The sequence below is a fragment of the Amblyomma mixtum genome, chromosome 2, assembly GCF_055824585.1.
Source record: "Amblyomma mixtum isolate Tamu chromosome 2, ASM5582458v1, whole genome shotgun sequence".
NCBI classification, from domain to species: Eukaryota; Metazoa; Arthropoda; class Arachnida; order Ixodida; family Ixodidae; genus Amblyomma; species Amblyomma mixtum.
Window position 1 is genome coordinate 287206121 of NC_143013.1, and position 24955 is coordinate 287231075.

Genomic DNA, 24955 nt, shown 5'->3' on the forward strand with positions numbered 1-24955 from the left:
GTAGTGGAGGGCTCCGGAAATTTCGACCACCTGGGGTTCTTTAACGTGCACTGACATCGCACAGTACACGGGCCTCGAATTTCTCCTCCAAAGAAATTCAGCCGCCGCGGCCGGGATCGAACCCGCGTCTTTCGGGCCAGCAGCCGAGCACCATAGCCACTGAGCCACCGCGGCGGCTGACCGAAGGAAATAGTGGCGATTTGGCCTGAAGTGGAACCGAAAAGTCATCATTTTAAATGCCAGGTTACAAGGGTCAGTACGTATATCCTTCCGCCCAAAGTGAAATACACACCGCTGAGTGAAAAACAACGTCATCCAGCTGAGCTTCACATACCTTTTGTGGGACAACATAAATACCGCTCCTTCGATAAACGGGCAGTGAAAATATATGAGAATAAGCCTTTCTTTTTTCGGCATCTATGGTTGCTTATAGGTTCGCCGTAACACAATTCAAATCCATCTGTATTAGAACGATCGAGCTGACACTTATTTTCTGCAGTGTCTGTGTGGTGAACACAATAGCTAGTAGATTCAGTCGGAAGCCAGTCGATTTTTTTCGTTTGCGCGATGCGTTAAATTCGCGCTAAAATGCGTCAAGTGTAACCTTGCCTGGGGGTTGCGAATGCGAACCATGCATATTGCTCAGAAAGGGCTTACAGATGGGAAAATGGCTTACAGGCTGGTCATATATAAACTATAAAATGCGGAAGTGCAGCATATAAGGGTATACGGAATCCGCAGCGCGTTTTGAACGAGCACAAGGCACGAGAAAATTTAATTTTTTTGCTTTATGACCTCTGTTGAGCATCAACTTTCAACTCTCAACGAACGGTTACTGAGGTTAGTAAAAAATGTATCGCTGTAAAGTCGTGAGCAATATAAGAGGGAACAAAGCTTAAGCATTAATTTACTGATTATTCCCTACTCATGATCGACAAGCGCAGTTTTCTCTGCTTTCTAATTAGTTTTCCTTTCGGCGTATAACATAAAAGGCGTCAAATATAGTAAGGAAACAACCAGCAAATTCACAATTCAGTGCAAAAAGTTCGTTCTCTGTCGTGTTGCTCATCACGGTACGTTCATCATATCCTCCTAAAACAGCAAAAAAAAAAAAGAGCGAAGAAAATATAGGGAAAAAAGGGAGAAAATTTGACAGTAGTTTAGCTGATTTATCCACATAATTGCTTATGATCAGAAGCGATTATGTGGAATCAATTAAACTGTGCAGAGCTTTCCTCTTTTAATTTTGCAGGTTTATAACTACAGGATTACAGACGGCAGTTCATTCATGTATGCATATGTGATGCTGCCTCTGTGTCGAGGTAAGAGATTGTAGATTCGTTAAGGACAGCTTTTTCTACAGTCCCCAGATCTCAACTTTTTCCCCAACAAGACGGCAAATAAACAATTCAACTCAAATAAATTCCGTACATTTGAGTACGCTAGCCCAACGCAAAGCTGCGAACTTATAGCGCGTGAATTGACGAATAGTAGAACAGCTGGTATAGCGAGATCTCGGAGCGGCCGCCCTGACCCAGTTCTCGCCGCGCAGAACAAGAAGGAAAGAGCGCTGCGGGGAACGCCCTTCTTGACGCGAAAGAAAAAAGAGAAAGAACAGAAGCAGACAGCACGCTCAGTGAAAGGACGAAGGTTAGATGAAAAGAGAGAGAGAAAAGCTGGATAGATATAAGAACAAAGAAAAGAAATCCATGCAGCGCTCCCACTAGATCGCTCAGAGAAAGCAACGCCTCCGTCCCACAGGGCAGCCGTGATCGTATAGTGGTTAGTACCTTGCGTTGTGGCCGCAATAACCCAGGTTCGAATCCTGGTCACGGCATTGTTTTTTTTTTACTATTTTTCTTTCGCTGCTTCACTTTGCATAGAGCAAAGCAACGAAGAACCGTGTTTTCTTTTTCCGACTTTGTGCCAGTCCCGTGTTCTTTCAGCAATCTTTCTCCCAGTGTTGCCCTCAGTGTTCCTGAAGAGGCGCTGACAGCAACCTCACCTCTTTTTTTCTTTTTTTTTTCAAACGTGGTAATAAAAAAAAAGAATCGAATTACTGTTCTCAATAAAAAAAGAAATGGCTGGGGTTCAACGTCGCTTGAACCTAGTTATACGAGAGAAAACTCTGTTAAGCATGCTCTACATTGTCGCAAATCAAATGTTATAATCATTCTAAATCGTTATAATGTCTTTTGTCGATGTAGTCCTACTGCAACCGATTCTTAGTGTCCCGTTAAATATGGCTATCACTAAATTTCATCGCGTTTTCTTGCACTGTCCCGATGCTGCGACTAAATCTTTTTGACTTGCTTTCGTCCCCTTTAATTCATTCATTCATTCATTCATTCATTCATTCATTCATTCATTCATTCATTCAATCAATCAATCAATCAATCAATCAATCAATCAATCAATCAATTTATTTTCACCAAAATGAAATATACATGGCGAAAAAGGGGGGTAGGGTGCTGAGATCCAAGCATTTCAGCGAACACTACGAGACCGACGAGGCAAATCTCTTCCAACGGGAGCGGCGTTCCTCTACCGCGTGCCGCCGCGCAATCAAGCAAGCGGCTGAGCGCATCGTAAGCGTTTTGGCGAGCAATGACGAAATCGTGTTGCGTCAGGCGTTGCTGAAGCACTTAGAGGTTAGTGCGGACGAACTCACGTGCAGGTACAGACGAATACGCGATAAGCCTGCCCGCACGAGACGCTATATATAACAGCGTCTGGCCTTTCTTTTTTTCTTTTTGACCGTAAGTACGCCACGAATAGCGCAAGCTACGCATATACATACCACGTAAATTACGCTACATGTTGTGTAATGTGCTTGCTGGAACGCTGTTTTATGCTGCGTTGAATAGCATAGTGTAGTTTGATGTAACTCAGTGTAATGATGTTGGGTAGCGCAGTGTAGTGCAGCATAGTGTAGTGTAATATAGCTCAGTGTAACATGTCGTGCAATGTGTTGTGCTGTGCTGTTACGCTACGTTGAATACTGCAGTGTAGGGTAATGTAACTCAGTGTAACTATCGCACTGTAGAGCTGCACAGTGTAGTGTAGCCCAATGATGTTGGGGCAGTACAGTGTAGTGCAGTACAGTACAGTGTAGTGCAGTACAGTGTAGTGCAGTACAGTGTAAAGCAGCTCAGTCTAAATATGCTAGGGTAGTATAGATAAAGCAGCTCAGTGTAATCATGCTAAAGGAGTGCAGTGTGGTGCAGTACAGCGTAATGTAGCTCAATGTAATGATGCGCAGCTTAGTGCAGTACAGTGTAATGTAGCTCAATGTAATGATGCGTAGCGTAGTGTAGTGTAGTACAACGTAATGTAGCTCAGTGCAATGACGGGTAAGGTAGTTCAGTGTACTGCGGTTCAGTATAAGCAAGTGTTGGGCCTCACTGTGTCGTACTGTTCTGTGCCGTGAAGTGTCCTATGGTGTCGTGGCGTGGCGTGTCGTGCCATGTCGTGTCGCGCGGTGTCTTGCTTCTGCTGGGTTGTGTTGCGCGGAGAACGCGAAGGAGAGAAATTTCACTCACCAAATCCTCCTCTTCTTGGCCATCAGCGCGGGCTACCGTGCCTTTTCGGTACCGCACCCTCGCCACCCTGGCCGCCTTCGATGAACGACAGCGCACCATTGTATCGATTCAGGATAGTGGGGCAGATGCTTGTTGAAGACGTGGATGTCGAGTTGAGCGAATCCTCGTGGCTCGATCCCGCGTCGAATGTAGGAGACGCGAGAACCGACGTTCGTCACACGACAGGGATGCTGGCAATCTGCGGAATGAACCGGTTTGATATCCGCTGTGTGTTTTAGCTACCTTGCCAATAAGCCCCGTCAGGAGCGCCTGATCTCCCGGGTCCTTTGTCCGAGGCAACTGCTATTACAAGAGAAAGATATATATATATTTTTTGCAATGCGTGGGATAGTATAAGCGTCTGGCGCAATCACTAGGTGCGGTTTCCCTTGACGACCGCGATTTATCGAGAGCAGCACAGTTAGATAAGATAGAGAATCTGAAGAAAAACAATGGTCCCTTCCCTCCAATCAGAGTAACGCTCCGCGCTCACCGGCTTATAAACTGCACATGTAAGCTGCTTCTTTTCCCTTGCCCCGCAGTGAATAAAACGGCCGCAAAAATTTTTGTAACCGGCAGCACCACCGTTAGAGGGAAAGCTAATACGCGGTATCGAAGGATGGCTATTTTTTTTTTATTTCTCTTTTCTTTCTGTACTCTTCCGAAATTCAGTGATACAGTGTTGTCCTTGAAGCACACAATATAGAAGTGAGAGCTCGAGTAAGTTAAGCAAAGTTGTCTTCTCCACTAAGCACCGAGATCTCGCTGAGCGAGCGTTTTTGCGTTTCGGCTCAAACCAGAATGTGGCCGCCGCGGCCGGTCGTCGATCCCCGGGATCGCGTGCTCGGCAGGAGCAGCAGCAGCAGCAGCAGAAAGCCGTATCAGATGAATCACCACTTAGGCATGTTATCATCTTTGCTCTTCAGTTTGCACTGTACACTGCGCCATCGCTATAACAATGGCCAGGGTGCTGAATCTGGGGCAAAGGCAGCGCAAGACGTGCGTCCAGAGGGCGCCGGAACTGCTCAGATCGCAACCATAGAGTTTCTCAATATTACCAAGAGGGAAAGCTGGCGCTGCTGAACTTCATTTACCATGGAGATATATAGATAGATAGATAGATACAGAGAGGGGGGAAAGGCAGGGATGTTAACCAGAAAGGTTTCTGGTTGGCTACCCTGCACAGGGGAAGGGAATGAGGGGATTGAAGAGGGAACAGAGAAGGAACAGGAAACACAGTCACAATCTGTCAATCAAGGCAGTCTCTCGCAAAAAGCAAAACAGTGCCTTGTAAGCCTTGATGGCTATCGACTGTTGTGGCCACGGACCGAGGAGCTTGGCCTTTGTGAAAGGGTGAGGATCAAGGCGGTCGAGAGGACAACGCAGTTTACGTCTTTCGTTCACAAAGACAGGGCACTCACACAAGAGATGACTGATTGTCTCTTCACAGACACAGTTTACACAAGAAGAGCTGTCTGCCATCGCGATCCGGAAAGCATACTGATTTGTGAAGGCGCAGGGATGCTGGGAAGATGAGGTTTCGTATTTGTCTAGGCTATTCTTCAGCATTAAACGTGTATTCAGGCCGTAAAATTACGACTCTTCTCAAGGCAGACCTATCTATAGAAGAAATGTCGTGAAAGTTACCACACTAGCCTAACACCGGCCTTTCACTTGGGTTTACTTTAACGAAGACGTGAAAAATGCGTAACTGAAATAATTTAGACTGCGCACCGAGATGCGGCGCAGCTACCGCATCCGCGGCAGAACCCTTGTTTCCGGCCCAGCGCTAGTCGAGCCAAATACGAAACTTCGCCTTCTCATGGCGGATTAAGTGCTCTTTAAAACTCGCATAGACACGGTGGCACCAGATTTTTCTCTAGGTAATATTCAGAAACCCTATGATCGCAAACCCTACCCCCAAACTTTTCTTTTCTTCAGTGAGTGAAGCTGGACTAGCCGGATTTCGTGACTATAAAGAATTAGCGCAAAAAAAAAAGACATAAAGAAAGAAAAAAAAGAAACCGCCAACAGTGTGGTTGTTATTTTCGAGAGCGACGAAGCAAAAGAAAGTGCGTGCAATGGTATAGTAGAGCGGGCAGTTCGAATTTGGCGCCGCAGTCACTAAAACAAGTTATCAGCGGACGTTGGGTTTGTACCGAGCTTCCTGCGCGCCTCGTGCTCTCAGTTTCGATATATTGTGGATGATGATGACGATGCTGATGATGATGATAAAACTTGTATGGTGCGGAAAAAGTTCCTGATTTTCTCGCGCTGCAGAGCTCTAGAGAACGGCTTTTTCTTCGTTTCAAAAACTGACATGGAATCGTCTTGTCTATGGCTTCGAACCCCTCATTGGCACCAACCTCCGGACTATGACGACTACAAAGTTTTTCTTCGAGTTTTAATAAATTTGGTACATATCAGAATGACTTTTATGGTAACCAACCTTTTCTTCTGCTGAGCTTGTTGCTGAAAATACATTTTTTTCTAATTCAAGCTCCACATTTTTAGAATTTTTTGAAAGTGTTCAATAAAACGTCTGGTGCATACTCTATTCTGTAATAAAGTGAGTAGTACATATTCAACTATCTTGGATCGCTTCATCCAAGTCAACAAAAAAAGTATACCTAAATAATTCCTAGGTTTTTATCAATATCATCAAGAACTGAGAAATACATTTCTTCGTACACGCACCCTGATGCACGCAGGCGAAGCTGGCACGATATAGATGGCTGTTATACTTTGAATATTAAATTTCGAGCCAAGGCGAACTCACCGCGCAAAGGACGACAGGAGCCAACGCCATCCTTTAGAGCAGCCGTACAGAGACTTCACCAGTGCAACACGTACGCGACGTGTGCTTACATCGCCCTCTGCGTCGCAAAACTGATCGCGCAGTCCATGTACGAGCCTGGCGCGAACGGCGTGAACGGGGGGCTGCGGCTTTAGCGCCCAGTAGACCTGTCCTCTAGACCGCCCGGCGGCGACCTTGGCTCTTCGTGTGCGTATATTAACTTCTGCTGCCAGACTGCGAGCTGCCCCCGCGGGACTTAATGGACGGGGCGTCCACTGGAAGCGACCCGCGTCATCGTCGTGGCCGCTTCGTATGAAAAGGGCTCGACTGAAGGAAGAGAATGGGGGGCGTAAATTTGCCTCCAGACAGAAATGGTGATGGTCATTCACTATCGGCGAGCGCCAGCCAACAGGGAAGAGTTGTTGTATGCAAAAACTTCGTCCATGCCCTTGCCCTAACGCGAAGGGCTGTGCAAAAACGTAGAAATAAAGAAAGAAATAAAGGAAGAAAGAAAGGAGGGAAGAAAGAAAGAGAGAAAGAAAGAAAGAAAGGAAGGAAGGAAGGAAGGAAGGAAGGAAGGAAGGAAGGAAGGAAGGAAGGAAGGAAGGAAGGAAGGAAGGAAGGAAGGAAGGAAGGAAGGAAGGAAGGAAGACAGCAAAGAAGAAAGACAGAAAGGAAGAAAGATGCAAAGAAATAACGGAAGAAAAAAGGTGCAGAAAGGTAAGAAAATAAAAGACGAAAGAAGGAAAGAAAGAAAAGAAAGTTGAACCAGGATATATCGAACTCAAAGTAGATCGCGAAATAGTTCTACAGACAGACAGACAGACAAAGAAAGAAAGAAAGAAAGAAAGAAAGGAAGAAGGAAAGAAAGAAAGAGAGAAAGAATAAAGAAAGAAAGAAAGAAAGAAAGAAAGAAAGAAAGAAAGAAAGAAAGAAAGAAAGAAAGAAAGAAAGAAAGAAAGAAAGAAAGAAAGAAAGAAAGAAAGAAAGACAGAAAGAAAGAAAGAAAGAACTACGCTACGTAACGTACTAAGCTAAACGCCGACAGTTGTTTAAATAATTGGTACGGTGCAGAATGCAAAGCCAGCCCGGTATCGATATAATCGATGCTACCATCTTTGAGAAGGAGCGCGGGGATCCGTTCAGTCGAAACAATTTCTTTGTGCAACACCTCAACACCCTGGTGGCATATAAACCAAGGCAAACGAGCAAACATAGAAACAAAATTAGGTGCAGAATCCCATTATACGTTCACTAAAGCAAATAATGTTCTTTCTAAAAAAGCACGAAAGAGGGCTTCAAGCTGCACGGGCAACATAGAAAACAACACAAAGTTTCGGTTTATGGTTTATGGGGGTTCAACGTCCCAAAGCGACTCGGGCTATAAGAGACGCCGCAGTGGAAGGCTCCGGAAATTTCGACCAACTGGGGTTCTTTAACGTGCACTGACATCGCACACTACACGGGCCCCAGCATTTCGCTTTCATTGAAATTCGACCGCCGCGGCCGGGATCGAACCCGGGTCTTTCGGGTCAGCAGACGAGCGCCATAACTACTGAGCCACAGCGGCGGATACATTTAACGCAAAGTGCTTGAAAACCTGTGAAACAGCACTTGACTACCCCAGGTGACGGCAGCACGATCCTTCCGGAGGAAGAGTAGCAGTTTTATACCAATCCAGAATTCCTTACGTAATTTTCAATCCTGGCCATGCTTGCTCTTAGGAGGGAGTTACGAAAACAACACTGAACCTATCGTCATAAGTACCAGACGATATCGACAGTAACAGCTATGTCTACGGCTTCGACAGTGCGCCAGATGTTTCTGCCGAACGCAATAAGTGATCTACCAAAGAGACGCGTGTAAGGTGTGAATGAGGTAAGGAAAATACAATTTTTTCTGCTCCGTTCTTGATTGGAATATTAATGCGAAAGCATTTCTAGCTATGTCAGCGGGGTCGTGTCACCAAAACCTGTCCGCAAGACGTGTCCGCAAAACGTGTCCGCAAAACGTGTCCGCAGCAGTTGTGATGTTCTCAGAGGAGATAGCATCAAACGAGTAATTGTAATCGAAAGAGGATGATGTGAGGATGCTGCGCAAAAATGATTATCCCGATAGGATGATTACTTAATTAATTAGAGCCAAAAATGTCGAAAAAACGTCCAAATAGCGCGGACGTCGATATAGTGAGTGGATAGGAAAACATCCGTGGACGGCAAAATAGTGGAAAAAGAGGCAAAAGAATGACAGAAAAGTTTGGAATGAATTGAAATGCATTTGATGGGTGATAATTAATCCAACAAAAAAGTTGCATTGACATACATTAATTAGTTCATTCATCATCATCATCAGCCTGACTACGCCCACTGCAGGGCAAAGGCCTCTCCCATGTCTCTCCAATTAACCCATTTTGCGGCTGTGAGCCTGGACGGGGATATAGTAAGTGGACGGGAAAGCAACCACGGCGCAAGTTTGAAAAAGCAGAATAGTTGATTAAGACAAAAGAAGGTATAATCAGAGTAAATATATTGGTATTTAATTACCATGTAAGATAATTACGCTAATTAAGTAGCTAATTAATCAACAAACAAAAGAAAATGATAAAGAGAGGCAAAGAGAGGCAAAGAGAGGCGACAAGTACCGAGGAGGCGTCAATGCTTTCGCATTCTCCCAATGCGGGTCGCCGCAGTGATCTCTTATTTTTATTTCCGCCAATTAACCAACGATGAAAACGAGAGAAAAAAAAGCGCCACCTACCACCTGTCACGGGAGTTCGCAAAATTATAAGTCCCTGGCAAAGGGAGAAAACACCGGAAGCAGTGACAGGTGTTTACGCAAAATCTCAGCCTCTTCAAAGCTCGCTATGCTGCCAACGAGCGCGCGTATAGGCGTGGGAACTCTGCGAGAAAGTGACTCTCTGCGGCGTCAAGTTTTCGGTTCTCACGAGACAACAGGCGAAGACAAAAGAGGCGATGAATCAGTTACCGCGACGGACACTTCGTTGGCTGCCGCTGAAGCAAAACATTCCGTCACGTGCTAACCCGTGGCGGGGTAAACAAATGTAGCACGTACTACGTAGGACCGCAGATACGCCGACACGGCAGATGACGAATCGTCGTCTTTTGAATGGCAGGCTTAACTTGGTCCAGAAGAGGTTGCCAGCTGCTGACATCTCAGGAGGCAACAACAGGGCAAACCCTGGAGCCCAGCAAGTGACAAGAATTCCGAACCGAAGCTGATTAATGAAGAAAAAGATTAAAATAAAACGAACTAGGGGCGGATCACAGAGGGAAAGGTTGACGACCGAAGGGATGAGCCCCATTTTTCAGACGACGACAGTTCAAGAACTGCATTGTGTGAACAGGAAGTTCACTTCAAGAAAGGACTGTAAATCCACCCCTGGAAGTAAACTATAGAGTACAAAGTCTTCACTCTGTATCACTCGTTTTACTACGGAGCAGAAATTGATGCAGTCACGCTCGATGGCAAAAAGAAAAGGAACACCCCCTCCAAGAATGGACGGTAAACCAACCCTTGGAAGGAAACTATATTGTGCAAATACTTCATTTTGTATTACTCGTTTTACTACGCATAAGAAATTTACGCCATCGCGCTTGATGCTACAAATAAAAACGAATAAAGAAGAATACAAAAAGAATCGTTCAATCAATCAGTTATTAATTAATTTTAATAGTAATCACAACAAATGAGCAAACAGCTGAAGAATGAAAATAGTGAGCTCTGAATGGTAGATTACCTTAGGTGGCAGATCTGCAGAATATACATGAATATAAAGGAATACTGAAAGAACCACAGAACCTGTCGCAGTCAAATCCATGAGAGATGTGTTTGTTACAACAGGAGCTCATTTAGACTGGAATTGTATCGCTTCTTGCAAGAGAGGCAATCTGCATATTTCGAAGTTAAATCGAAGATGGCCTTCATCGATAGATTATCGCATCCTAAGGACAGTGGCGCTACTTTAACTGAAAACGAAGCTTTTATAAGGTGGAAAAAGACAAAAAAAAAATGAAATGCAGTTATCGTTACCGGCCGATTTCACAAGAAACTCTGGAATGCCGACGTAGTTTTTTGAGCTCGCATCCTAGAGGCTAGCCGACACCGCCAATTACTTCAACGATCACGGAGTCTTATTCGGGGCAGACGTCACAGGATTGTAACTAGTGTCGGGAAAATTTTGAAATGCAATTTTTTTTAGCAATAATAGCGCCTTTTGGCGCCAGAAAAACAACAACAAAAAAAACATCAATACACCAGAAAGAGCAGTAGAATAAATTTTTATTGAGAACAAAAAATTGGATGTAGTTGTCCTCATTGCCTCTTGATGTAAAAATCTGTTGCTAAGGCTGCCAGCTTTCCCAAAGATCAGCGGGAGATAAAATACTTAAGTAAATACAAGTTCCTCTTCGGCCACTGTCTCTCTTTTTTTTTCATAATCACCACGGGTTTCTCAGCAGATTTGTGGGGAAATTCACGTACAGACGCCCTACAGAATAATTTTTTTGGGGTGCGTTATTTCTTCTTGAAACCCAGATGTAGACAATTCTACAACGTGCACGTCCATCGAAAGTACACATCTCCCGCCTCGACTTCATTCACTGTATGCTCCAGACGAAGCACTTTTTTTTTTTCAATTTCGGTCTCTTTTCGTAATTCTGTAAAGTTCCTTAGATCATTCTGCAGACTGATCTCGTTGTCATTTCTATCGAATCATCCTGTCTTGTAATAACTGCATGAGAGTTTCAGTGGGAGGCAATAGACACCGCCTTTAATTCAAGACTAAACCTGGCTTCAGGCGTCTAAGACTGTCTTGGTGTGGTACATGCAGGAAAGGGGGCAAATGTGTAAATCATGCAGCTCGTCCACAAGGCGAGCCATTTTGGTGTGGGACGTTGATGCAGAATGCGTGGACATGCGAGTATAGTCCTAGAGTTCCCTAGTGTTATAAAGATATTCGCGTTCACAGTATTTGCATTCGCGGTGAACAAGCTTGTCCTTTCTTGGACCGGTTGGTGAACGTTCTCAGCGCCTTGTTTTTCTTCAGCTGTTGTCCCCTCTCCGGGCTGCTTTGTTAATCTGACATTAAAGCTTAATATAACCTTCTATGCAGAGTATACAATGGTTGGTGAGGACGGAGTTTATTTGGGCGGCCCGCCAGTATACGTATGCTGTCCTGGCTGGAAGGGGAAACTGCGGTGTGGACAAGGCGCATCTGTTGAGTCGGAACTCCCCTACGGCAGTCTTTCCCTCGCATTCAAATGCATTCCAGAAATCTGAGGGCCACATTATTAAACCATGGTGGCAGGGTAGTGGAATTAGCTTGGTGTTGTAAGCCAAGGCGCGCGCCATTTTGTTTTGTGAAGTCCCTGAGTAATTTGGTGTCTACCAAACTCAACGCCCTTACGTGGGCGCTCAGATTCTCTTTCTTTCTTTCTTTCTTTCTTTCTTTCTTTCTTTCTTTCTTTCTTTCTTTCTTTCTTTCTTTCTTTCTTTCTTTCTTTCTTTCTTTCTTTCTTTCTTTCTTCCTTTCTTTCTTTCTTTCTTTCTTTCTTTCTTTCTTTCTTTCTTTCTTTCTAAGTACAAATATAATTACATGTAATGCTGCATGAGTATTCTATGCAGCATTAAATGAAGCACTCTGTCAAGTGCAGCTCTGCAAGAAGTCTGGACAGTCCATTTGAAGAAACAAGTCCGAAGACCACTATGAGACTAGTATCACTGAATTTCAGCCCGTGTGCCTGAGATGAACACGCCTCTCAGGGGTCAGCATAACCATGAGGTGAGCACGTGCCCCTAACAGCGGTTAAAATAATTAAAACGTATTCGTAAGCTGAACCTTCGGCTTGCTAACTAATATGCGATCGGCGGTAGATCACACGGACTGATCCAGGTATGCAGCAGACGAAATGAATTTGACCACGTGTATAGTAGCCCTGGTGCCATTGCACTCAGGGTCAATCTTTCCTAACCCACCCTATCTCTTTCATTTTATTGTCCACTGCTCTTAACGCTTTGGTCCGTGATATAATAGATATATCTATGATGAGTTGCAATCCAAGAGATATTGGGCTGAAATGTTCATTCTTGGCGTTATCTAAGACCTTTATCAGCCTACAAAAGTCAGAAGAGCCATAGGCACGATTCTTATCCTACATCTGCCGTCGCATGTGTAAATATAAAACGAGTAGCGCTGCCTAAACGAAATTGTAGTCCGACATTACATTTCTACGAAGCATGTCGTCAGAGAAGACGAAGACGAAGTAACCAGGAGACGAAGAAAAAGAAAACAGAAGGAAAAGGATAATTTATTTGATAGTTGGCGAGCGAGTCAGTAACCGAAAAGTTGATCCAATTTTCATTCCCGTTCTTTATTTTTAGTCTTCCATTCTCTTCAGTGTTTTGCTCGAGTGTTTCATTCACTTTCTGTTCCGAGCAGTACCGGCTGACCACAAGCTGACAGCTCTCCCCGCAAACACTGCTGCCGACAGGAGAAGCAACACTTGCAGTCCCTGAGATACTCGAAGGATCAAATGTCAAAAACACGTGTTTCTTTCAGGCTTACACCGAAACTACAGCGCTTCCAGCGGCCAGGTCCTCGCACCACGGGTTCCGTTGCCGCCTCTCGAGACACCGTCTCGCCGCGCTGTCTGTGTGCCCCTCGTAGATTTCAGGAAGCGAATGTGTGTTGTGTATACCGCTGTCATTATAAGACCCGCGACGCAGTTCGCCATTTGGCGTGCAGTCAACTCGGCGGGGGAGACTGCTTTCTAATTCCGGCCTGGCAGCTCTGCGCGAAACTTGAATGAACGGTTTCACGTGATTGCGCGGGCAAGCGGTGCCGCCGTCGTAGGTGACGTCGCGATGAGAAGTGGGCGTTGTGTTGCACCGCGAACGCGAGTTTGACGACGGATGAGAAACGAGTGGCAATGTGATCTATGGTTCGCTGACGACGCTGTGCAGATTCCTCCAGTATTTTTGTTGCGAAAGCAACACTACGCGAGTCGCCGAGCCATTTCGCGGAGCTGACGAAAGGCCATACTGCGCATGCGCGAGGAGCAGTGACGTCACATGGCGCACAGCTGGCGCGCCGCCGCCGTCGCTGCGCGGGTGACTCAAAGGTGCCGCCGCCGCGCTGGCCAGTTGCGCATGCGCAGTAGCGGCGCATAGCTAGCGTGCTGGGGCCGCCGCCGCTGCCGCGCTTCTCCATAGCCTCTCTCTTCTCGTTGCTTTCGCAATCGTCCAGGTTTAACCAGAGCTAAACCACTGCCAATTTTTGTTTCTTGTCAAGAGCTCACGGCGCTCTGAGCACGGAATTTGAAATAACGTTCTTACCTGCCAGCTCCTGAGGAAAACGAAAGAAAAAAAACATACTAAAAATCCTACGCCAGTAATCGCACCATCATTACTTACCTGTCTTGCGTAAACCACCTTTCTTTTAGCTTTGTGAGCGAAATTATTTATTTATTTATTTATTTATTTATTTCTTGTACACCTCAAATGCCCCTGAATAGGGCTATTACATGAGGGGAAACAATACAAAAAATGAATTTGAAATGAATGGCATGGGGTTTAAAACAGAACATTTTCAATGGCTTTTTTAAAATGGACGGGGCTGGTGTGGAGTGCGGCACCGGCAGGCAGGCCATTCCAGTCTACTGCAGTCTGGGAAAAGAAGGAATGAAGGTGCGCAGTGGTGCGTGCGCGGGGGGGATAAACGGCTTTGCTGTGACTGGTGCGAGGAGACACGTGATGAGCTGGTTTTAGATCTGCAAGGGATGAATGATAAAACTTGTGGAAAAGGGTTAGTCGGCAGATTTTGCGTCGCAGCTCGAGGTCAGGCAGGTTAGCTCTTGACTTCATGGCAGTCACACTAGAATGATAAGAGTAGTCTGAATGGATGAATCTAGCTGCACGGTTTTGCACTGATTCAAGTGCTTTAGTTAGATAAGAAATGTGAGGGTCCCAAACTGCGCATGCATATTCCAGCTTGGGACGAACCAACGTTATGTAGGCGAGAGTTTTAATAGACGAAGAAGCTACTGACAAATTACGTCGTAAGTAAGACAGGACACGATTAGCTTCATTAGTAATGGCAGTGATATGGGTGGACCAAGAAAGATCATGCGATATGTTAATTCCCAGGTACTTACATGTTGATGTCGGAGAAATAACGGAACCGCAAAGTACGTAGCAAGGAGTTGGGTAAGTGCGTCGCCGATGAAAAGAAATTAACGAAGTTTTTTTCACATTCAAGGACATTAACCATGTTTTGCACCAAGTTTCTATGTGTGAAAGGTCAGTTTGGAGGGCATGAGCATCGGCTTGATGGTTAATAGGACGGTAAATAATGCAATCGTCGGCAAATAGGCGAATGGAAGATGAGATGTTTGAAGCAATGTCATTTATATATATTAGAAAGAGTAGAGGACCAAGGACAGTACCCTGAGGCACACCTGAAAGTACGGGAGACCTGGAAGAGGCGGTATTGTTAACATACACAAACTGCTGGCGGTTAGTTAAGAAATCACATATCCAAGTTAAGAAATCACATATCCACGTATCTGATTACGCATCGTATCTGATTTAGCTGCACTTGAAACTGACGTGATTTTCCTGAGTGTGTTGTAATAAGTCACCGGTACATTGAGCGTTACTTTCATTAATTCTTCCTGATTATAATACAGCATCGTAGCGGCGTGTGGTGAGCTGCGAAACTACGGTCCTGAGCACATGTAGTTTGGAGCCTCCGTGAACGGTATTTAACCTACAGCTAATTCTTTCTATCTCTGCCATTTTCATCTCTTTCATCCGTTCCCTCATGACGCGGTTCAAGCGCCCACCGAGAGAAATACAGTTACTGCACTATTCCTTAACTCATAATCTCTGTTCATTTCCTTCCAGTAATTCTATAGTTGGCAAATTCTGTTGAATTGGGCAGGTCACTTTTCGCGTATGACAGCTGTATTTCATTTACATGCCCAGCATTCTTAGACAAAAATTTTGAATATTGGAATACTGCAAGGTACTGATATGGAAATATTGAAGGTAATGGTCCATTCTTCTGACGTGCAGCAAAATCTTTTTTTTTTTTAAATTAAGACTGCCATAGAGTAGATTTTAAGACTGAGTAGTTGGAACTGCCATAGAAAGCCAATAGGGAACGCTTTTGACGACAGCAAAAATGTTAAAAGGAAAAAAAATGCAAGCCTGTCAAGGCGAGACCTGCGAATATATGGATTGCTATACTGAAATCTTGCAATATATGAAAAAACTGCGTTCATAAACTATCTCCCGCTGAAAAATGATTTCGTCCAGATTTGCTGAGTCGTCGTCGTCGTCATCATCATCGTCAGCCTGACTACGCCCACTGCAGGGCAAAGGCCTCTCCCATGTCTCTCCAATTAACCCTGTCCTTCGCCAGTTGCGGCCACCGTATCCTCGCAAACTTCTTAATCGCATCCGCCCACCTAACTTTCTGCCGATTTGCTGATTATGATATGATATTTACTTGAGCGGATTAGCCATCAAAAGGTATTGAACGGCCGAAAGCCGCAGTTGCATTCATTCATTCATTCATTCATTCATTCATTCATTCATTCATTCATTCATTCATTCATTCATTCATTCATTCATTCATCGCGTTTAATCAGATCTTTAGTGCAGCAGGCGGATAATAAGTGTGTGAATTATATGCGCTACATGTGATGTTGCATTCGCACGCTACTTGTGCAGCGTCTCATCTCACGTCTCTGTACGGAAGTTACCCACCATTTCTAACAAGGTGAACGCCGCAGTCGTTCGTCATAATTAATCACCTCTGTAGGTAAGTAGGTGCTTTTTTTTATATCCCTGAAATAAAAATTGAGCATCTCACGCAGCCAAATGTAGATTGGAGCGCACAATTACTTTAATGCAGTTATCAGCATTCTTGAATTAATTTAGCGCGCACTCATCACCGTCATCGTCATCATTGCCATTCGCTTCAATCATTCGCCTCAGTCAAGCTGCTCACACACTTGCTGTCCTGTTCCGCGCTGTAGCAACGCTTCAGTGAGTGTCCTTCACATCGCAGCGGTGGCCTTGTACTTATCGAAGGCTATTTTTGCCGCGGCTCCTCTGTCAGACACAAAAGATAAGTTAAAAAAAAATGATATTTTAATATCTACAAGCTGCGGTCTAGTATGAAGGTCAAAAGCGTAGGCGCGCATATCGATCAATGCCGGCCGTATGCGCACGTGAATATCGTGCAGCGAGCGTGTACTGATCACTGGGAAAGCTAATCGATAAGATCTGAAAAAAAAAAAATCAACAACTAAGGGTGTTTGCCATTCACTAAGAAACGGTAGGGCGCACCTCTCTAGGCAGATAAGATTTTATATGAGCGACGCCGTGAGAATACGGCATGTATGAGGAGAAAAAAGTTTACAAGTTTAAAGCCTAAAAAAAACTGCGCGTACTCTAATACTGCAAGACACCATGCTGGCTTGCTAGTTGGTGCTGCATGATGTGAAGAAGTCAGCGCGAAAACCAGACGAGGGACTGGTGAAATGTCACATGTGCCTTCTTGTGAGCATTGTCTAATTTCTACGCTGACTTCCTCACCTCATATCTCTTCGGAAGTAGTCAACTCTATCGGCTTACGCCAGCGTGCTCAGAAAACTGGAGTGTTGCTTTTGCAGCGAGGCGTTTAACGTTTATGGTATACGGCGGTTTAAAATCCCAAAGCGACTCAGGCTATGAGGGACACCGTAGTGAAGGGCTGCGGAAATTTCGACCACCTGGGGTTCTTTAACAAGCACTGACATTACACAGTACACGGGCCTCTAGAATTTCGCCTCCATCGAAATTCGACCAGGCGGCTGGGGTCGAACCCGCGTCTTTAAGGTCAGCAGCCGACCGCCATGGCCACTCACCCACAGCGGCCGTTTCACGTTTAACCATCCCTCGCTTTCAGCGTTCGCTCAACGGCAGTAAATGATCACGGGTAGTAAAATTCCACTCTGCTAGCGTTAACAAGTAAAGCCTGTCAGATTAAGTTTCTATCATTTGGAATACGGTTGGAAAGCGGTGTCTGTACCTAAACGGTCTTGTCACAGAAGTTGGTGAGCGCGAGGATGTGTGAGATGCTAATCAATCGCCTGTGCAAGACATCTTGAGCACTAATTTTTTTTTAACATGCCAATGACATCAGCTTTAATGTCATAGGTGAAAACGAAGTAGTTTCACTCAAAAATAAAAAAAAGTCGGCGTGCCACACAACGGCACTTATCAAGCAGTCTTATGACGTTCCCAATCTCCCCAGCGCCGATTTGTCAATCTTGGCAATAGCATCCGCAGAGCGATGGTCGAACCAACGACAGGCGGCGAAAAAGATAGGAGCGTATGGAGGGGCAATAAAACCCTAACACTGTCTCCGGCCTCCTATCAAAGAAAGAGAGAGAGAGAGAGAAGGGGTGGAGGGGGAGGGGATGTTGGACGCAATGCCATTCATAATCGCTACAAGCACATGTCGCAAAGCCGCAGTAGCTGTGGGACAACGCTTTTATAGCGCGCTCGCGTCTTGCATGACGCTGCCAACGAAACTCCATATTGCAAGGTTCTTCTTTTTCCTTTGCTAAGTAAAATCACCTCTGCGCCAAGCCGAAAACCTCGCTTCTGACGAGAACAGGAAATTTCTCGACGAAACGTTTAGATAAATGACATCATTTTCTGTCGCGTTCATTTGCTCAAATTTCGCCAAAAGCCGCGCATCTTTTTACGTCCGTTTCGATAGCCAGCAAATCAGTTAGGAAGGGCGTAGTTGAAAATTACGATAAAAAAAGAAGGGCTCGGCACAAACAACTTGACTGTCAGCTAATTATGTTGTTATTATGCGCGCGTACTTGGCGCGTAAATTCTTCAAAATGGGATGGGGTGACGGCTAACGCGAGGTAACAGCCTCCAATAATGGTTTGGTTTGGTTTATTGGGGTGTACGCATGCGCTCACAAGCCAACAAGACAGGACTTGGAGATGATGGCTTGTTCGCGTACTATTTTCTTCATTACCAAGAAAACTTTTGTGCCCGAGTTTAGAACTTTTTACACCTGTCTCTGCGCGCGTCACTACCCAGCATTCGTGAACAGTAACGCGCTAGAATGTACAGAGGGCAAAACGCATGTCTAGAGCAGCCGAACTGTGTGTTCCGCAGCTTCCAAAGCTACTGCCACCAGGAAGGCAAAAAATGACGATGAAGTTTAACTGAACTACATCCAGACCATTTTTAACCTAATGTTATCGTTAGATATCGCGTGTTCAGCCCGAAACACGCCCAGACGTGTTATAGGCAAACGTTTTGCCCTCTGTGCACTTGAGTAAACACGTATCGTTTACACGACTTCTTCGTCCACGCTAGACCGAAGCCGAAAATACATGTGCATAGGTAAGTCACGCAAATATACCGTGTGCACAGATCAACGCACAATATGCGTGTACGTGTTTAAATCCACGTAAGTCGATGCATGTATTCTTATCGGGGAGAACTAGCTCTGTGCATAATCGACACCCATGGACTACTTGGCAAGTGTCCACATGATTCCGCCCAGAACACGCTCCTTTTAGTGCGTGTGGTGTTTACCACTCGTTAACCTCTTTCTTTTCCTGTTTTATCCCAAACTATGTTACTATCAAGACACGGACTATCACCTAACCCTGGGCAGTTAAACTGTGCGCTGTGCTCTCCATGTCACCTTAGTGGATTGTCGAAGGCCCTGGCACGGCCTCCTCACTGCCTGGGCTGCGCCTGTGCGAATGGGCCTGTGCCAATACCAGACAAAAGCTGACAAACTTCGATCTGGCCCGGACATAAACTCACCGCGTTCTTTCAATTAACTATTCAATTAATGAATTAATAAAACTATCAACACATTTAATACATACAAATATTTATTTAACTAATTATTTGATCGGTCAACTAAATAACAAATGTGCTAATCGACAAAATGTTTACTCGCCAATTAACTGAATAGCTAGCCAACTTATTAACTGAGTAACCAAACAACTAATCACCCAACTTAAAGGTGCACTGAAGAGGAATCTGAACTTGTCTTTTTGCCGCGGGAACTCGACCTACACGTTCCGAGCTTTCTTAGAAACTGCGATTTATTGCCCTGTGTGGCCGATTTCCGTAATTAAATCGAATTAACGTCCGGCTCCCGCCTTTTTTTTTTTAATTCTCCCTCGTACGGTGGGCGGAGTCGACCAACGCGTGGAGTGCCTTTCACCCAGTCCCGTGGCGGCTTGCCGCTCAGCCATCGGCGGAGTAATATGTAGTAGTCCGTAGTAGCAAATAGTCCGCTCGTATTTTTAATTCTGCGGGCTTGTTTTGCGGCTATATTATCTGCGAATGAAACTAACTATTCATGGAAACCTAAAAAACAAAATAAAGCGAAAGCAAAGCCTCCACGAAGCTGGCTGAAAGGCACTTCACGCGTTGGTCGACTCCGCCCACCGTACGAGGGAGAATTAAAAAAAAAAAAAGGGCGGGAGCCGGACGTTAATTCGATTTAATTACGGAAATCGGCCACACAGGGCAATAAGTCGCAGTTTCTAAGAATGCTAGGAACGTGTAGATCGAGTTCCCGCGGCAAAAAGACAAGTTCAGAATCCTCTTCAGTGCACCTTTAATAACTCCGATCCTTCCTTCCCCTGCATTTGAGGCAATTCCATATGTATATGTATATGCCTCTGGCCAGTGAAAAACAATCGCTTTTCCCGCATGTACCCGTACATAACATGCGCAAAGTGCAGGGCCAGTTGCCGGGCGCAGCACTTTCCTTGGGAAGCCGCTGAGTGATCGATAGCTCCCGAGGCCTTTCTGTCGCGGGGCCCCTCTGTCCGCGCATCACGAAAGGAAGGAGGAGAGAGAGAGAGTATACTGCGGACTTCGACTGTCAGCGGTCACCGCACTCCCCCGCTCCACTGGGGAGGGCTTCACTGTAGAAGTACACCAGCTCTGCGATCACGCACGGCTGCCTGCCTCGGCGAGCCCGCGAAAGGTCGGCTACGCCCGTACGTGCTATATATATGCGGCGCGGCCTCGTGTGCGATCAGAGGTATATATGTGGAGGCTGTACGAAACCACTTTGTACCCGCCCTTGTTACCGGGCGCTCCAGGTGTAAACAGAGCGTGTTATGACGGTGGTGCGTTAAGTTGGTGAATGCATTTGGGCGTTCATCAACCAACGCTTGTTTCAGGAACATCGGAAACCAAGTTGATACTTCGTATTCAAAAGAACGGTCTTCAGGATCTGCAATTTGGCACTTAATCATCATCGTCATCACCTTGAGCATGCCCACTGCAGGGCAAAGGCCTCTCCCATGTCTCTTCAATTAACCGCATCCTTTGTCAGCTACGGCCTCCGTATCCCCGCAAACTTCTTAATCTCATCCGCCCACCTAGCTTTCTGCCGCCCCCTGCTACACTTGCCTTCTCTTGGAATTCACTCAATTAAGGATCAGCGCTTGTCTTGAGTTGAGCGGCACTAAAATTAAAAGCGTATATACAAACTAAGACTGAAAAGAACTCGCGGTTGGTATAAGTGCTGCCTTTCAAGGAAGCGTCCAGTTTTCGCTAGAACCGCATTGCCCAGAACGATCATGATAACGGAATTGCGGATGAGTGGCTTGCGTCTTAAATCACGCGGCTTACTTTTTGCAGTCGGCTAACAACAAACAGCGCAAAATGATGAAGGATAACTACGTACCCGTCCACATGCTCCCTGCGCTTGGTGTAAGAGTCATATTGTTGTATTTTTCATACTTAAATATTTCAGTATTGGATGGCGGAAAACAAAAAAGTTGTTTTCTATGTAAATCTCTGCCGACCTCCCCGCCCCCAGATGAGAAAAAAAGAAAACGAGTGGAGCAATATGTCGCATGCACAACCGAGGTCACTGAACTTTCAGTCCGTCTCTTCTATTCTTTATTCTCTCTCATTTCTTTTGTTCAAGCCACTCTAATACACAATGCAAACGATCTGAATAAAAATGCTCCTGCTTCCAATCCATTCTTGCAAACACGCTCCCTACCATGGTTTCCTGTAAAAAAAAAAAAAAAGGTAGAAAAAAAACCTTCGAAGGGATCCCTAACCAAATTCCGTGGGCTATATAAGTGACCCTCCCTCCCCTTCCCATTTCGATCACGCTCGAACAGCAGTCCGTTTTAGGACATTGACACGCACTTTGTTCGCGCAGCAGACGCTGTCGCTTTTTGCCGCGTTCTCAATGTGCATCTTTCAATTGGGCGAAAAGAAATAAATCAACTGCTCGGTGCCGTTCTGTGCAGAGTAGCCATATTTCTTTTCGAAGGCTTCGTGAGTGACTGGACTCCTAAGCGGAAAGAAGGAAAACAAATATGAAAGCGTCTGATTCCCCGCTCCTTCCCTCCTTCCTTCTTTTCTTTGATAGAAAGAAGAGAGAAAAAACAAAGAAGCCAAAGCCTGCAACCATCAGAATTAACGAAGAATCGATAAGGCGACTGTACTTCGTCCGAGCGTGAACTGCGCTGCGAGCATTCATAAACGACTCGTGCATCAAGCGTCACACGAATACACGGAGCTAAAGAAATCGCGATCGTGAAACAAGCAAGCAAGCTATATGTTTTAATAAGGCCTATCAACCAATGCCAGATGGTTCTTCCATCACCTGCAATCAGCGTCCACAGTAGTAGAGATTCGTTTGAGCAGACTCACGCCCAACTACATACGCGTTACAATGGTAAGAGAACCACAGCCGACACAAGAAAATAAAGAATAAATTACTCGAAACACGCGTACGGCAAAGGCGAAGCGGGACAAGCTGCTACTAACGACCGAAATTCGAAGCCACTCTCAGCCAGCAGAGCGAGCCGGCGCTGCGGTCGGGGGTCCGCATAATCTTGAGGTTGGTACAAATTGCACTGTACAGAGATGTTAGACGATTATAGGACGATGAAGTAAGAGCTGTAGCGTTTCGGTTTCGTAAATGCATTGTTTCTACGTCCCCCAGCACTACAGACATGCTGTCTGCGGCGCACCGCCAACAAAGGCGAAATAAAATCGAGAGCTGCTGCGCAGCAGTTTTTCTACAGCCTCGACCTTGCAACGCAGAGCGTTTGGACCCCCGTCGAGACAGGTGCGCTCTGCGCGCGCCCAGAAAAGAACAAAAAATAGCTGTCATGTAAGTGACGTCACTCGAGCACGCATGACCGATACGACACTCCTGCCTGTGTCTTATTTTTTTATTATTATTATTTTTATGCCATCTGCCATCTGCAGAGCCGTCTCCATGCGCAGGGCAAGGACGCGCACGACTTGCGCACACGTGCTCCGAGTTTCCGCTGCATTTTGAAAAGTAAAAACACAAAAGAAATAAGAACGAAAGAGAAAATACGCCGCGCCCTCACGGCACGCTGCACATGCAAGTTACGTGAAGCGGATGGAAGCGACAGCGATGCGAAGCAGACGCATGCGACTGTAACGAAGACCGACTCTTTTTTCTTTTTTTTTTTTTTTTTTTTGCGGTCGGCGCTGGCGCGAAAAAATGCTCGGGTGCGTGCTGGCCGCACGGTTTTTGTTTTTAACGTTATTTCGCTTTGCCGAACGCTGTCGACCGAATTCGTCCCACAAAGGCGAACGAAAGCCAAAACTGAATAACAGAATGTTCGAAAGTAAAAATAATAATAATGAACTGGCGCATCGATCACTTCAAAGCATTTTTCTCCTATGTGTCAGCATGCCACGCACTGGTGTGCACAGAGCTGTCACCTATTGCACGCGTAGACATGTTCGCTTTCTCTTCATTTTGACCAGGAGACGCATGTGAACAGCTCTGGAATTACAGAAAACAAATAAAAGCATTTTCCTAGAAAGTAAGCATAGAAAAGCCACAACGCCACAAAACAGTGCAGGTTTATGGAAAGTTCCCACCGGGGTTTGCTGGGACAAAGGCCAGCCGCTTAAACGAAAAAGCAAAAAAAAAAACGCGCATGGGCAAAGGTCTGTGCCTGGCCTTGGTTCACCTTTCTATATATACATGTATTAATGCATGCAATAGAGCGTGACATTTCGTCCCCAAATCGCTTCTGAAGTCCCAGCCAGCTCGTGTTTGCGCATTATCTCGTAGTTCTCGGTCTCTCTTTAGCTCTTCGTGGGAAGCTTTTGGTTTCCATGCACTTCTGAAACTATGCAGGTGGGCAAGGGTCTAAGTAATCACCGCAATAACAGCTGAGTGACCTGTTTCATCCCGTAGAAGGTACCGCACACCAACACACCACTAATCCATACCGCTCACTCTCCTTTCCGAGTCTCATCGCACAAAACTTCAGTGTATGTGTTACGCGCTTTCTGTGTTTTTCAAAGGTTAAATCGATATAGATCTGGAACAAGATTGCCCCCGCATCAACTGAAACAGACTACATTTTCAACCAATTTGAGATAGACCAACAGCGTAAGGATATTTCTGTTGTTTCTCCTGACCAGTGACCACACCCTATAGATGTGAGTACATTTCTCCATTTCGTCGCTGCGAAGCAGCGTCAGTGTATGGAGACCCAGCCAAAACAGCAAACCATTTCAATCACGCTGCCACTGTAGCTTATCAGAAGTTATCAATTATAATGAGCAGGTTCTCTCCAGGTTAGCCGTTCTTGATCGTTTCGAGGAAGCTTGCCAGCGATGCGTTTACTAGCTCACACGGGGCTCAGTTCCTATACCACTACACAGATATGTGTACAGCCGCTATCAATAAGCCCTGACGAAATGACAAGCCACTCGATCTAGCGAGCCTGCGGGCCCAAGTTCGGCATCTCAGTACCGCTGGCACCGACAGCACATATTCTTCTACGCACGGCCAGCCCTCTCACCATGTCACTTCTATTCTTGCTGTTGTAATTTGAAACGCGCAGCGCAAGTGTACCGTCTTTGCCCGAAAGTGACCAGATTGCATGGTTTGCTTCTTCAGTCGTGTAGTGCAGCATTTGTGCTATCTCTTTAGCTATAAACCTCGGTAAGGTTAGGAGAACCGTTGTCCTCACCTTTCAAACCTTAATAAGGCGAAAGCCTGTAATGGCTCACACTGTCGTCCGTTAACAAAGCGTGTCACACGCGTTTAACTCGGGAACTAAAAAAGACAGAAGAAAACCAATGGTTGCTTCAGATAGAGGAGGAAAAAAATGAGCCTAGAAGCCAAGTTTGATGACTGCAGTTTAATTAATTAATGATAGGCAAAAATGTCGAAATCGGGTCGAAATAGCGCCGACGTCGATATAGCCCACGGGAACGGTGTGACGTCACATCCACCGGAAGTCATCACGGCATATTGAAAATTGTCACAGAATGGTTGGAAAAACGTCGGATTTGCGCCAAATTAGATTGAAAAATGTGTAATTAAGCGTAATTAACACTTAAGATCCCCGAAAGATGTATAATTTGGGTGTCAATATAGCCACGGGAACGGTGTGACGTCACATCCACCGGAAGTCGTCATGGCATAGTGTCCTCGGCTTTCGCCTCTCAACACTTTAGTTGCCGAAGAGTCCTC

At 45.5% G+C, this 24955-nt stretch overlaps 1 protein-coding gene and 1 non-coding gene across 2 annotated transcripts in view; one reads left to right on the top strand and one right to left on the bottom strand.

The window, feature by feature from the left end:
- Nucleotides 1–24955, bottom strand: part of Sarm (sterile alpha and armadillo motif) — a 158354-nt gene that overhangs the window by 131246 nt on the left and 2153 nt on the right. The gene's annotated exons all lie outside the window — the stretch shown is intronic.
- On the top strand, nucleotides 1766–1837 carry TRNAH-GUG (transfer RNA histidin (anticodon GUG)). Its single transcript has one exon. It is a non-coding gene; the product is annotated as a tRNA-His (tRNA).